General features: G+C 42.2%; 1 pseudogene; it reads left to right on the plus strand.

Annotated features, from left to right (window-relative positions):
- The first annotated feature begins 13,396 nt into the window (after window positions 1-13,396).
- LOC138787704 (U5 spliceosomal RNA) lies at window positions 13,397-13,503 on the plus strand (annotated as a pseudogene).
- The last annotated feature ends 525 nt before the right edge of the window (window positions 13,504-14,028 follow it).

Raw genomic sequence — 14,028 nt, forward strand, 5'->3', positions numbered from 1 at the left:
AGACTCCTTGGAAAGTAGGGACCTAAAAATATTAACCCCTTTATGTTAGCCTTACGGCTATATACTACTAGTGCCGGTGCCCCTTCTAATGAATATCAGCAGAGAAGGCTGTCAGGGGCAGGTCGGATTGGTGCACTGGGGGTTTCTCAATACATATCAGCTGCTGTATGTCCTGCAGGAAGTGGTGTATATTTTCCAGTCTGCTGCCACCTCTGTCCATGTCAGGAACTGTCCAGAGCAGGAGAGGTTTTCTATGGGGATTTGCTACTACTCTGGACAGTTCCTGACATGGACAGATGTGGTAGCAGAGAGCAATGTCAGACTGGAAAGAATACACCACTTCCTGTAGGACATACAGAAGCTGATAAGTAGTGGAAGACTTGATATTTTTAAATAGAAGTAGTTTACAAATCAATGTAATTTTCTGAAGCCAGTTGAGTTGAATTTTTTTTTTTCACTGGAGTACCCCTTTAAAAACTAATAGCATGGAAACTGCGCTGAGGATGAAGGTCTATAGGTGTAACACGTCAGGCTTCTGAAGGTCACATTACCTCCCTCTAAGCCCTGGCCAAATAAAAAATGCTGAAAAAAAATGATAAAAACAGGCTAAAATGTTACAATTTTACACAAAACAATCTTACGCAAAATTTGCATCTTATTTCCTCCAGAAAATTTGTGGAAGGGAATTAGTATCTTCTCGGCTTCTGTATCACTGTACGCTATGGGGAGATTTATCAAAGGGTGTAAAATTTAGACTGGTGCAAACTGCCCCCAGCAACCAATCACAGCTCAGCTTTAGGCAGTGCTGAAAGGAAAGCTGAGCTGAGATTGGTTGCTGTGGGCAGTTTGCACCAGTCTAAATTTTACACCCTTTGATAAATTTCCCCCTATATGTTTATTTTCCAGGTAGAATAATCATTACAGTGCCTAACAATTGTTAACAATAAGAAGGTTCTCATGACCATGTCCCTCAGTCTCCTTACATCTAAAATCAACTTACGGTCATGGTATAGGTTGGCACACCAGGAGAATGTTATACCGATGTATACTCACACTGTTTCCATTTACACTGGGTATACTAGTAGACTACATTTGGTCCCTCATTTGACCCAGCTTGGGAAGTCATGGTTTATGTCCGCATATTATTCTGCTAGTATGCCAATGTATAGCACAAATTCAGTGTAATTATCAGGTGTGATCATAGTCACCCAAATGCTTAAAGGGGTATTCTGCTCAAACACAACATTTCATATGTTGCTGCCCATGGTGAGACTAACAATTCCTTGTAAACGTGTTATCTATTCAGTCTTCTTTCCCTAGTTATGAGCTGCTGCTTTCTGCTGAAGACACAAAAAACTGTGTGTGGGCTTTTCTCTCTGTTTCCCCTTACCACCCCCCCCCCCCCACACACACACCTCCCTTTTGATATTGCTGATATAAACAAGTCCCTACCTGCACTACTGTAGCTTCTTAGTAATGCTTGGAGGGTTAAACTGAGGCCAAGTTGCTGATGAACTCATTGGGGAGATTTATCAAACATGGTGTAAAGTGAAACTGGCTCAGTTCCCCCTAGCAACCAATCAGATTCCACCTTTCATTTTCCAAAGAGTCTGTGAGGAATGAAAGGTGGAATCTGATTGGTTGCTAGGGGAAACTGAGCCAGTTTCACTTTACACCATGTTTGATAAATCTCCCCCATTGTGATTAATCCTCCCAGCATTACAAAGAAGCTAGAAAAGGGACTTGTTTACATCAGCCGTCTCGAAAGAGAGGGAGAGACGTAGAGAAAAGCTCACATACAGATTTTTGTGTCTCCAGCGGAAAGCAGCAGTTCAGAACTGGAGAAAGAAGACTGAATAGATAATAACAAGTATGGAAGGAATTGTTAGTCTCACCATGGGCAGCATCATATGAAAAGTTATGTTCGAGCAGAATACCCCTTTATGTTAATACAGTTACAATAAAAATTTAATAAGTGTAATTGCTGTCCAAGGAAATTAAGTCCAAATATTGCTGCACTGCATATGAAGTCTGCTCATGCTCAGATGCACACTTTAACAAACAAAAAAATAAATAAATTAATAAATAATATATATATATATATATATATATATATATATAGTTGTTTTTTTGAAGTCCATTTAAACAGGATTTCCATAATTGTTGTTATTGTTGCTATAGATAGGCTAGTTACCTGAATGCATCTACGTGAAGTAGGGCATCATTTCAGCCTGTCCAGTCATGAACACAACGGCTGTCATCAGTATCTGACTAATTAGCGGTAGCAGGGCTGAGGGCAGGCCCGCCGGCACTCCACATTTCTGTGGACAAAACCAATTTGATGTATTCATGTTCACTTTTACACTGATAAGTTCTCATCTTTCTCTCTTTTGAATGAAAACCGCACAGTGGGAGGCTTGAGCGTTTTACAACAGTACGTCATGTCATTTACACAGTAGTTTTTTTTTTTATTTTATGTTATTTAGGGTCCATTCATACACGGTATACAGGATCTGCAGCAGATTTAATGGAGCAGATTGGAAGCTGCAGATTTTATACTATATTCCATTATTCAGTTACATTGTTAACTGCAGCTTCAAATCTGCGGCAGATCCTGTACGTGTGAATGGAACCTGAAAGAAAATGCTCTCAAATGAAACGGGTATTCCGCTGAAAAATATTGTTAGGCCATTAAGTTGCATATAGCAGTCTTACCAGATGTCTAATGAGGTGTAGCACCGTTCCTGGGCTGCTACATGTCTCTTAACCCCCTCATGAGCTGGAAACACTGCTGCTGGCATTCCACTCTGTCTCGCTCCTTTCTCAGTCCCCCCTCCCATTGGAGACAGGCATCATGTGTCCTCCATCTCTTCAGTGGGCCGGGTTTCTTTTGAGATGTAAGTGCAAGCCTGGCCCAACACTGACTTTACGGCTGCATGGTCCATGGGCACACAGAGGGGGCTGTGGGCAGGGACTAGGCAGAAGGGGCGTGGAAGCAAGGGATGCTCGGATAAGTATTTTAGGATAGGATAGTAGAAAAAGTTCCAGGGGTACCAGAGTGCTGGAATTTGGCTATTGCAGCTAGAAAGACTTCAGGAGGGAGGGTGAGTTGAACACAGATCTTCCTGGGCATTTTTTTTTATAACATGGAAAATTAGAGTATTGTATAAAACATTAACATCAAATATGATTAATAATTTATTGTAATGCTTTTGGGTCTCATTACTCAATGTCTGCAGTGACGTTCGGTTCTGTCTGTTCCTCTGCTGTGTTCTGTGCTGATCCTGGGGCTGCTCACCATTGTGTCTTCCGGCATCTTCTGCCTTTTTATGGTTCCTGTTGCAATGGTGCCTCTGGCCACTAGGGTATGCTCTAGATATATAGAAGCAGCTTGTCTCCACCTGCTACTGCCACCTGCCACTCCAGAGCCACTTGCTCCTTTTTAAACTACCTGCCACTGCCACCTGCCACTCCTTGCCTAAGTGTTGTTAGATTACTGCATTCCAGGATTGTCTAACCCGCTTATGAAGCCCACTGTACCTTACCCTTTACCTATGTAAGATACCCATCTCATCCCTCGTACTTCGTTGTCTCTGCTGTTGATGACCCAGCTTGGTGACCACTTATACTGGGCCTGTTCTCCAGTGCCTTGCACCAACTCTGTCTGGTCCTGGGGGGCCAGCTGCTGCTTACACTAGGACCACACTTGTGGATCAAGCTCATGTCCACTAGATGCAGAGGTCCAGCTTCCCCATCCTGGAGCGAGATACAGGGTGAAGAGCTAGAGGGTATTTAGACTTTGCTTCCTGATGTGGCCCAGAGCCAAACCGGTTGAGTGGCACAGTGGGTCACTGTGTCTTACACTTATACACTACTTACACATTAAGGCTCGGTTCACACGTTGTAAGAGTGCGGCTGTATTTGCGGCTGTAATTGTGCGGCGGTATTTTTGGTGGTTCGTGTGTATGCTTGGAAGTATAGGATATACGGCTGCACAGTGCACACTATCTCTGAATCTACGGCCCTATCGTAAACGGACCCGTAAAAAATGAACAAGACCATTGTTTGCGGCTGAACATGCGGCCGAGGATTGACAGGCGGTCCGTACGGAGTACTTCAAAAATAGCCGGCAATGATGCCGAATGCCGATGCCTCTAATAGTTAATATATTAAATTAATCAAACACATTTTCTTTGTAATCAAGACACTTTCGTTGATCAATAATTTATTTCTAACGAATCCATCATTTTGCTATTAAATATACTGTTAAAAAAAATAGATATATAAATAAATGTATAATTATCTATTTATTTTTTGACAGTATATTGAATTACACAATGATGGATTCGTTAGAATTAAATTATTGACCAACGAAACTGAATTTATTTCAACGAAAATGTGTTTTATTCATTAAATATTAATTAGTACAGGAAGCTCTATAAGCCGTTAATTCATATGCCGGCAATAGAGCATTCTGTACTAATCAACACACCCAATTAGGGCCAATGGCCCACACACACACCTACATGGTCCCTAAGTCTAAAATATAACTTTTAATTTGGCTTCTAATAAAAAGTATACTGTGTATCACTGCTAATTAAAACACACACACACACACCCGTCCCGTTCCTATATGTAAGTAGGTACGTCCCTAGTAGGGATAAAGTGAAGAGGGTAGCTGCAGACTATTCCCTAGTCACTATTAATAACATGTATATATAACACTGGGACGGATAGGAGTATATTAAAACAAAGACCGCATAGCCCCTCGACTAGTTTCACCCAAACATGGGCGTCATCAGGAGGAGGGCTTATGACACCTGATGACGCCCATGTTTGGGTGAAACTAGTCGAGGGGCTATGTGGTCTTTGTTTTAATATACTCCTATCCGTCCCAGTGTTATATATACATGTTATTAATAGTGACTAGGGAATAGTCTGCAGCTACCCTCTTCACTTTATCCCTACTAGGGACGTACCTACTTACATATAGGAACGGGACGGGTGTGTGTGTGTGTGTTTTAATTAGCAGTGATACACAGTATACTTTTTATTAGAAGCCAAATTAAAAGTTATATTTTAGACTTAGGGACCATGTAGGTGTGTGTGTGGGCTATTGGCCCTAATTGGGTGTGTTGATTAGTATCCACCTAGTGGTATCCCTCTAGGCACTTAGTGTGTTTTTTCTGTACTAATCATCACTTTACTTTAATGAAAACATCAAATGTTTCTTCTAATTATGTTATCACAATAGCATTATTAGAAGAAACATTTAGAATTATATGTGCGCTCAGCTGATTGGCTGTTCGGCTGAGCGCACATATAATGAGCCGGTCCGCAGTACAGTCACTTCATTGTGCTGCGGACCAGCGAAGAGGACACATCGGGGTGAGTATAGAGCTCTCCCCACCCCCTCCCCGGCACTGCACCCCTCCCAGCAAGGAAGGGGGGTCACTTAACCTCTTCCTTGCTGGGATGGGTGCAGTCTGACATCAGTCTGGCCCCCAAGGGGTTAAGGGGGATGCAATACATCCTCCCTTAACCCCTTGGGGGCCAGACTGTAAGCAGCGATCTGTAAAGATGCTGCATACTGTAAGGTGCACAACACCGCTCACAATGATGGGTGTTGTGCTCCTGTTTGTGTGTTTTTTGTGTGTTTCTCCCTTTTGTTTTTCAGATATCGGTATCCTGGGGATTACGTCGGATTCCATGGACTACGTCGATGACCGGCGGTTGTTCTTTGAATTTTTTTTAATAAAATGGTCAATGAGGGGTGTGGGGGTGTTTTTATTTGAATAAAAAAATTTGTAAACTTGTGTCTTGTCTTTATTTCTTTACTTTATAGACTTAGTAGTGGAAGCCGTCTAATAGACGGAATCCATTACTAAGTTGGGGCCTAGTGTTAGCCGGTATAAAATGGCTAACACTAACCCCCTATTATTACCCCAGTACCCAATGCCACCAGGGGTACTGGGAAGAGCCGGGTGCCAGTGGTCCCGGAGCGTCAAAATTGGCGCTCCTGGACCGGGCGGCAGCAGGCTGGTAAGATTTAGGCTGGGGAGGGCCTAAAACAATGGCTCTTCCCACCCTGGTGTTACCAGGCTGCTGTCGTTTGGTTTTTAACCCGGCTGGTTATAAAAATAGGGGGGACCCTATGCGTTTTTTTTTAATTATTTATTTATTTAAAAAAAAAAAACGCATAGGGTCCCCCCTATTTTTATAACCAGCCGGGTTAAAAACCAAACGACAGCAGCCTGGTAACACCAGGGTGGGAAGAGCCATTGTTTTAGGCCCTCCCCAGCCTAAATCTTACCAGCCTGCTGCCGCCCGGTCCAGGAGCGCCAATTTTGACGCTCCGGGACCACTGGCACCCGGCTCTTCCCAGTACCCCTGGTGGCATTGGGTACTGGGGTAATAATAGGGGGTTAGTGTTAGCCATTTTATACCGGCTAACACTAGGCCCCAACTTAGTAATGGATTCCGTCTATTAGACGGCTTCCACTACTAAGTCTATAAAGTAAAGAAATAAAGACAAGACACAAGTTTACAAATTTTTTTATTCAAATAAAAACACCCCCACACCCCTCATTGACCATTTTATTAAAAAAAATTCAAAGAACAACCGCCGGTCATCGACGTAGTCCATGGAATCCGACGTAATCCCCAGGATACCGATATCTGAAAAACAAAAAGGGAGAAACACACAAAAAACACACAAACAGGAGCACAACACCCATCATTGTGAGCGGTGTTGTGCACCTTGCAGTATGCAGCATCTTTACAGATCGCTGCTTACAGTCTGGCCCCCAAGGGGTTTAGGGAGGATGTATTGCATCCCCCTTAACCCCTTGGGGGCCAGACTGATGTCAGACTGCACCCATCCCAGCAAGGAAGGGGTTAAGTGACCCCCCTTCCTTGCTGGGAGGGGTGCAGTGCCGGGGAGGGGGTGGGGAGAGCTCTATACTCACCCCGATGTGTCCTCTTCGCTGGTCCGCAGCACAATGAAGTCACTGTGCTGCGGACCGGCTCATTATATGTGCGCTCAGCCGAACAGCCAATCAGCTGAGCGCACATATAATTCTAAATGTTTCTTCTAATAATGCTATTGTCATAACATAATTAGAAGAAACATTTGATGTTTTCATTAAAGTTAAGTGATGATTAGTACAGAATGCTCTATTGCCGGCATATGAATTAACGGCTTATAGAGCTTCCTGTACTAATTAATATTTAATGAAGAAAACACATTTTCGTTTAAATAAATACAGTTTCTTTGTTCAATAATTTAATTCTAACGAATCCATCATTGTGCAATTAAATATACTGTCAAAAAATAAATATATATATAAATATACATTTATTTATATATATATTTATTTTAACTGTATATTTAATTGCAAAATGATGGAATCGTTTACATTTAATTATTGAACAATAAAAGTGACTTTATTACAAAGAAAATGTGTTTTATTAATTCAATATATTAACCATGAGAGACATCGGCTATAGTGCAGAGGATCGCAAACCCCGGTAATAGCGATTCATGTAAACTGTTTCCCTGCTTTCCCAGATGCATCCAGAGGTGTTTCCATCACTTTCTTAACATTTTATTTCTTATTTTTAGTTGAACCAGATTTCCAAGTAAATGACCGTATGTTTTGAGCCGCATGTCTATTTTTTCCCACAGCAGTAGTTTCACCCGCACATTTACAGCCGCATAAAAAATACAGCCGCACAGTTACAGCGTGTGAACCCAGCCTAGAAAAGCATCAAAAAGGGATCGGCAGCAGGTGAGTGCTTATTTTATTTTTAGCATGACAAAAGATTTCCAGACAGACCCTTTAATTTACATGAAATACTTACCCAACTAATAAGGGGATTTGTTACTATTAGACAAAAATGGATGTTACACACAAATAACACCAAGGTCCCCTTCAGGACCTGGCTTTGTTCCATGTGCAATGCCAGACTAGACCAATACAGACCAGCAACAAATAAATATGAACTAATTAGTGCTAATTAATTAGGTAACGTCTTCTCTTATTGGAGTAATTCATTTTGGTTTTCTTTTCCATCCAGCCCAGGCCGCCATAAAGATTTCTTCCATTCACGTCTCAAGTATGCAGAGATTGCTGCCCAGATGTCTTTGTTACTATTATTGTTACACACAGCCATGTTTGCCCCATGACCTAAATAATTAAATAATTAATAGGGGTTAACTTTCCTGCCAAGATGTTGGGCCCGCATACCCTGTAGCCAATCACTAGCCTCAGCAGTAGATGGCACAAGATCCATAAGTGATCTGCCAAAGGGTGCACATCAGCTTTACAGGTATGTATAAAAAAATGGATAGGGGACAAGTTAAATTTGGGTGGCAAACCACTTTAATTGCTTTAACTTTGGGCCCTTGTAAATGTATTTTATGTGAAAATATAGCAGATAAACACTGAAGCCCTTTAAAGGGACTCACCTACATTGTTCTGTGCAGCTGATTATAAGATATACTCCTGAATAACATGGACAATAAGTAGTCCTCTCCATTATGTGCATGAGCGCAGTAGTCCTCAATATTCAAATGAAGCAGAAAACTCCACCCACCAGCTGCTGACTGACAGTTATCTCTCCATGGTGGGTATAGGCAGTCAACTGTCAATCAGCAGCTGGAGGGTGGGAGGAGGGGTGTGGCAAGAATCCTATTCTCCTGCATATTAGCAGAACAGTTGAACAGTAAGATGTAAGTAATACACCGATCTGTTCAACATTTATATCGCTAGTTTATGCTGCCCTCATTTACGGTGGAATAAACCTAGTGACTGATTCCCTTTAAACTTATCATTAGGCCCCTGACATTTCAAGAGGTAATCTTGTTATGTCTCCATGGCCAACAGATAAATAATATAATTGTGAGATAAATAGAAATAGTAAATCCAATATGACCAGAACAAAAGAGAATAGGGTGCTCAGGGGTCCACAGAGACCAGACATTAGAGAAACATAGTGAAATGAGCTTGATATCCTAACCAGTGCTGTCAGTGATGTACTGGAAATGTCTTGGGGCAATGTACCGTATAGTGTATTTAATTAAACGGAAACTGATCCTATTCCTGTAACATGTTACTAAATACTAGTGAATTTTCTGTTACCTCCTTCATGCCCATACAGATATACATGTGGATCTAAAGTGTCTGCTGAACTGGTGTATCATTTCTACCAAATGGGCTGTGACTGCTTAGTGAACCCTGTGTTATGTTACTAGTGATGAGACACAGAAAATAAGACCTGGCCAGGTGGTATATGGAAGGAAACAGATAGTTTAAGTATATTATACACATTTGGTGACATTATACTGATGTGTAAGTTATACTTATGATTTGGCTTTTTAAAAGGCAGTAGGTTGGCCTTGTAGTTAGCTGTTACTCTACAGCACTGGGACACTGAGTTTGAATAGAAAAGTAGAAAATAGAAACAGATTAGAAAAATTTAATGTTTCAGTACCGGGCTCTGATCAGTAGAAAAAAATCTATGTGATACATTACCTTTAAAGGGAACAAATCAGCAGGATTGTGCTGTATAGATCTACTGTGCAGCTCGCATAATGGGGATGATTGACAGGCAGAGAGGCCACTAACGTGTCTCTCTGCCTGTCAATCATGCCCGCACTGCGCGTTGACAGGCAGAGAGGTGTGACTAGTCACGAGTGGCTAGTTACGGCCAATAATTGTCCCGTGGAATAGAAGGCAACGATCAGCCGACATCGTTCATGTCGGCTCATCGTTGCGTTGTTTGTCTTTCATGTTGAAAGATAAACGACTCATACAGCAACGATCTGCTGCCGTCGCTCCGTGGAACAGGAGCAGCGGCAGCAGACCGCTGCTGTATGCTATGGGCTGCCTGGACGATCTAGCGACCACCCGGGCAGCCCCCCCACCCCTCCCAGCGGCCCCCCACCCCTCCCAGCGCCCCCCACCCCAGACTCACCCACTCGCTGCCGCCGCTACTCCGCACGGAAGACGAGGAGCTAATAGCGCTCGTTTGCTCCTCTCAGTCGGCCCGTGAAATAGGGCCTTAAGAGAGGAAGACCAGTGTCACATGTCTTCTAGTATAAGAGGGTAACAGGGCAATTCAAAACCCTACTGGACCTTTGGTCAAGTTTGGACATTTTCTATTGCTGGGAGCCAACTGGTCCTAGTTCTGTCACTTTAAGGACTTCTAACCTCTTAGGAAATAGTTAGTTTTAACTTTCCATCTGTTGCTGTATGTTTCCATGTTGGTGTTCAGAATGTCCGCGCAATGTTGACGATAATCCCGATAACATTGCGCAGCTATTAGGAAAGAAAAAGGGAGGTGGTTTTAATTGCATTTAGAACACATTCAAATGCGTATGTAGAAACACGGCCTTAAAGGACTGTGCCTTCCTGTATATGGATATACTGCTGGCTGAGAATAAAGTGAGCTGTTACACTCATCTCTGGTCTCATTCTTTCATCTTCCAGTGTCTCAGCTAACACTAAACCTGCATAACATCCGGGGCACCCCAAGGTACCATCAGCTGGGTGTGCCCTAAGGAACTATCATCACCCACAACACTTGTCCAGTCCCCCTATCACCACAGCTGTGTTAGCCAAAGGGGGGCCCCAGGGTCTCAGCCTTCACTCAAGCTACAGTGACCCACTAGTGCTAGTTTGCTGCATTACAGATCCCAGCCAGCCCTCAATGTAACACCTGCATTCTGCAGATGTATGATTGAGGTATGGGCAAAATAAAAAAAAAACATGTAGAGCAAGGGTTGGCGAGTAGAGATGAGCAAACCAGGTTCGGGTTCGAGTCCATCCGAACCCGAACGTTCGGCATTTGATTATCTGGGGCTGCTGAAGTTGGATAAAGCTTTAAGGTTGTCTGGAAAACATGGATACAGCCAATGACTATATCCATGATTTCCACATAGCCTCAGGGCTTTATCCAACTTCAGCAGCCATCAAATGCCGAAAGTTCGGGTTCGGATGGACTCGAGCATGCTCCAGCTTCGCTCATCTCTATTGGTGAGAACATAATGAATAAGGTAAAACATGTTGAACTTGTTAAAACACAAAAACAGGGGACACAACCTGAAAAAAACAGAAGGAATATGAGAAAATATTTTCTTGTTTACTGAAAAACTAGTAAATGCTTATAATAAAGTTCCAGCAGATGTTGGAAAATCAACAGTAAGAATACACGGTAGACTTTATAACTACTCAATTCATGTCCATGTATATCTCTCAGGGTGGTAGAGTGCAGAGCTTCTATAAAGAGCAGTACTTTCAAAGTGCTTTCAAATATATTGTAACTCCGGCTAGCCCCACGTTGGGTTCCATAATTACAGCATTATTGTACAGTCATGGCCAAAAGTTTTGAGAATGACACAAATATTATATTTTCCCATGATCTGCTGCCCTCTGGTTTTTATGTCTGTTTGTCAGATGTTTTTTATCACATACAGAAATATAATTGCAATCATATTATGAGTAACAAAAGCTTATACTGACAGGTAGATGAGTTAATGCAGCAAGTCAATATTTGCAGTGTTGACCCTTCTTCTTCAGGACCTCTGCAATTCTCCCTGGCATGCTCTCAATCAACTTCTGGACCAAATCCTGACTGATAGCAGTCCATTCTTGCACAATCAATGCTTGCATTTTGTCAGAATTTGTTGGTTTTTGTTTGTCCACCTGTCTCTTGATGATTGACCACAAGTTCTCAATGGGATTAATATCTGGGGAGTTTTCAGGCCATGGACCCAAAATCTCTATGTTTTGTTCCTTAAACCATTTAGTTATCACCTTTGCTTTATGGCAAGGTGCTCCATCATGCTGAAAAAGGCATTGTTGATCGCCAAACTGCTCTTGGACGGTTGGGAGAAGTTGCTCTTGGAGGACATTCTGGTACCATTCTTTATTCATGGCTGTGTTTTTAGGCAAGACTGTGAGAGAGCCGATTCCCTTGGCTGAGAAGCAACCCCACACATGAATGGTTTCAGGATGCTTTACAGTTGGCATGAGACAAGACTGGTGGTAGCGCTCACCTCGTCTTCTCCGAATAAGCTGTTTTCCAGATGAGCCAAACAATCGGAAAGGGGATTCATCAGAGAAAATGACTTTACCCCAGTCCTCAGCAGTCCAGTCCCTGTACCTTTTGCAGAATATCAGTCTGTCCCTGATGTTTTTTCTGGAGAGAAGTGGCTTCTTTGCTGCCCTTCTTGAGACCGGGCCTTGCTCCAAGAGTCTCCGCCTCACAGTGCATGCAGATGCACTCACACCTGCCTGCTGCCATTCCTGAGCAAGCTCTGCACTGCTGGTAGCCCGATCCCGCAGCTGAAACACTTTTAAGAGACAGTCCTTGCTGGTCTTTCTTGGGCGCCCTGGAGCCTTTTTGGCAACAATGGAACCTCTCTCCTTGAAGTTCTTGATGATGCGATAGATTGTTGACTGAGGTGCAATCTTTCTAGATGCGATACTCTTCCCTGTTAGGCCATTTTTGTGCAGTGCAATGATGACTGCATGTGTTTCTTTAGTGATAACCATGGTTAACAGAAGAGAAACAATGATGCCAAGCACCAGCCTCCTTTCAAAGTGTCCAGTTGTTTCATTCTTACTTAATCATGACAGACTGATCTCCAGCCCTGTCCTCATCAACACCCACACCTGTGTTAATGGAGCAATCACTGAAACGGTGTTATCTGGTCCTTTTAAGGCAGGGCTGCAATGATGTTGAAATGTGTTTTGGGGGATAAAGTTCATTTTCTAGGCAAATATTGACTTTGCAAGTAATTGCTGTCAAGCTGGTCACTCTTTATAACATTCTGGAGTATATACAAATTGCCATTTTAAAAACTGAAGCAGTAGACTTTGTAAAAATTAATATTTTTATCATTCTCAAAACTTTTGGCCATGACTGTACTGTGTGTGCTTGTTTTTATTTTTTTTTCTGGTGTTTTTGGACCCCCCCCCTAATATATATATATATATATATATATATATATATATATATATATATAGGTGCGAAACCAAAAATGTGGTTAAGACTAGAGATTTGGTATTCACCATCTATGATATATGACATTAGTGTACTGTTGGTCAGCAGATTGGTATAACAGTGATATTTATTCTGTAGTTCTTGATTGATGAGCTGTGCCTCCAATTATAATTAGTTACAGGTGCGCTGGGGCATCTAAACAGGGGACATACGAAACATGTAAGCAATAAATTAGATGCACACATGATTTATCTGACAGATTTTTGAAGCCAAAACCAGGAATGTATTGGAGAAGAGGAGAAATCTAATGTTTTACTTTATGTTTATAGTCTGTTCTTGGCTGCAAAAATCTGTCAGATAAATCTCTCTGTGTAAACGAATACTTATGCTTTGGTTTCTCTACATAACGTCTAAAGCTTTCTGCTTTTACTAAAGATTTCTGCGGAGAGGAACAGAACTGTAATTTGTGCATGTTCCTTTTTTGATGGAGCTTAAAAAAAAATTTTGGACTAATGAACCAACATGTACAGTGAATTGGCTTCATTGATCAGAAACTTATAACAGCTCCCTATATTTCTGGGTTAGTTATCAATGGATCCTATATGGCCAGATTTACTGTAACAAAGGGTGAACAAACTAAAAGAATAACGTGTTAGTGAAGGAGAAACGTGACTGTATAGCCCAGCGTACTTCATATTACCTGAATCCTCATGTCTTATAAGAATTCGTGGAGACCCTTCAGGACACGATTATGCTCTCAAGTGAGATGGAATTGCTCACCTGGTTGATGCATTGGTTCACAGTTAACATCAAATGTGTCAAACTTGGCCACTGTTGCCCTTTACAAATTACGTTATAAGCTTTATCCAACTACTTATTACCAGGGGTGATTCTAGCCTCTCTGCTGCCCGAGGCGAACTATAGAATGACGCCCCCCCCCCCCCCCCGTCAATCCGCCCACATTATAATCCACTACTGCCCCCTCTCCCCCCTCCCTTATAGATGGTCCCCCTCTCC

The sequence above is a fragment of the Dendropsophus ebraccatus genome, chromosome 3, assembly GCF_027789765.1.
Source record: "Dendropsophus ebraccatus isolate aDenEbr1 chromosome 3, aDenEbr1.pat, whole genome shotgun sequence".
Taxonomy (NCBI): Eukaryota; Metazoa; Chordata; class Amphibia; order Anura; family Hylidae; genus Dendropsophus; species Dendropsophus ebraccatus.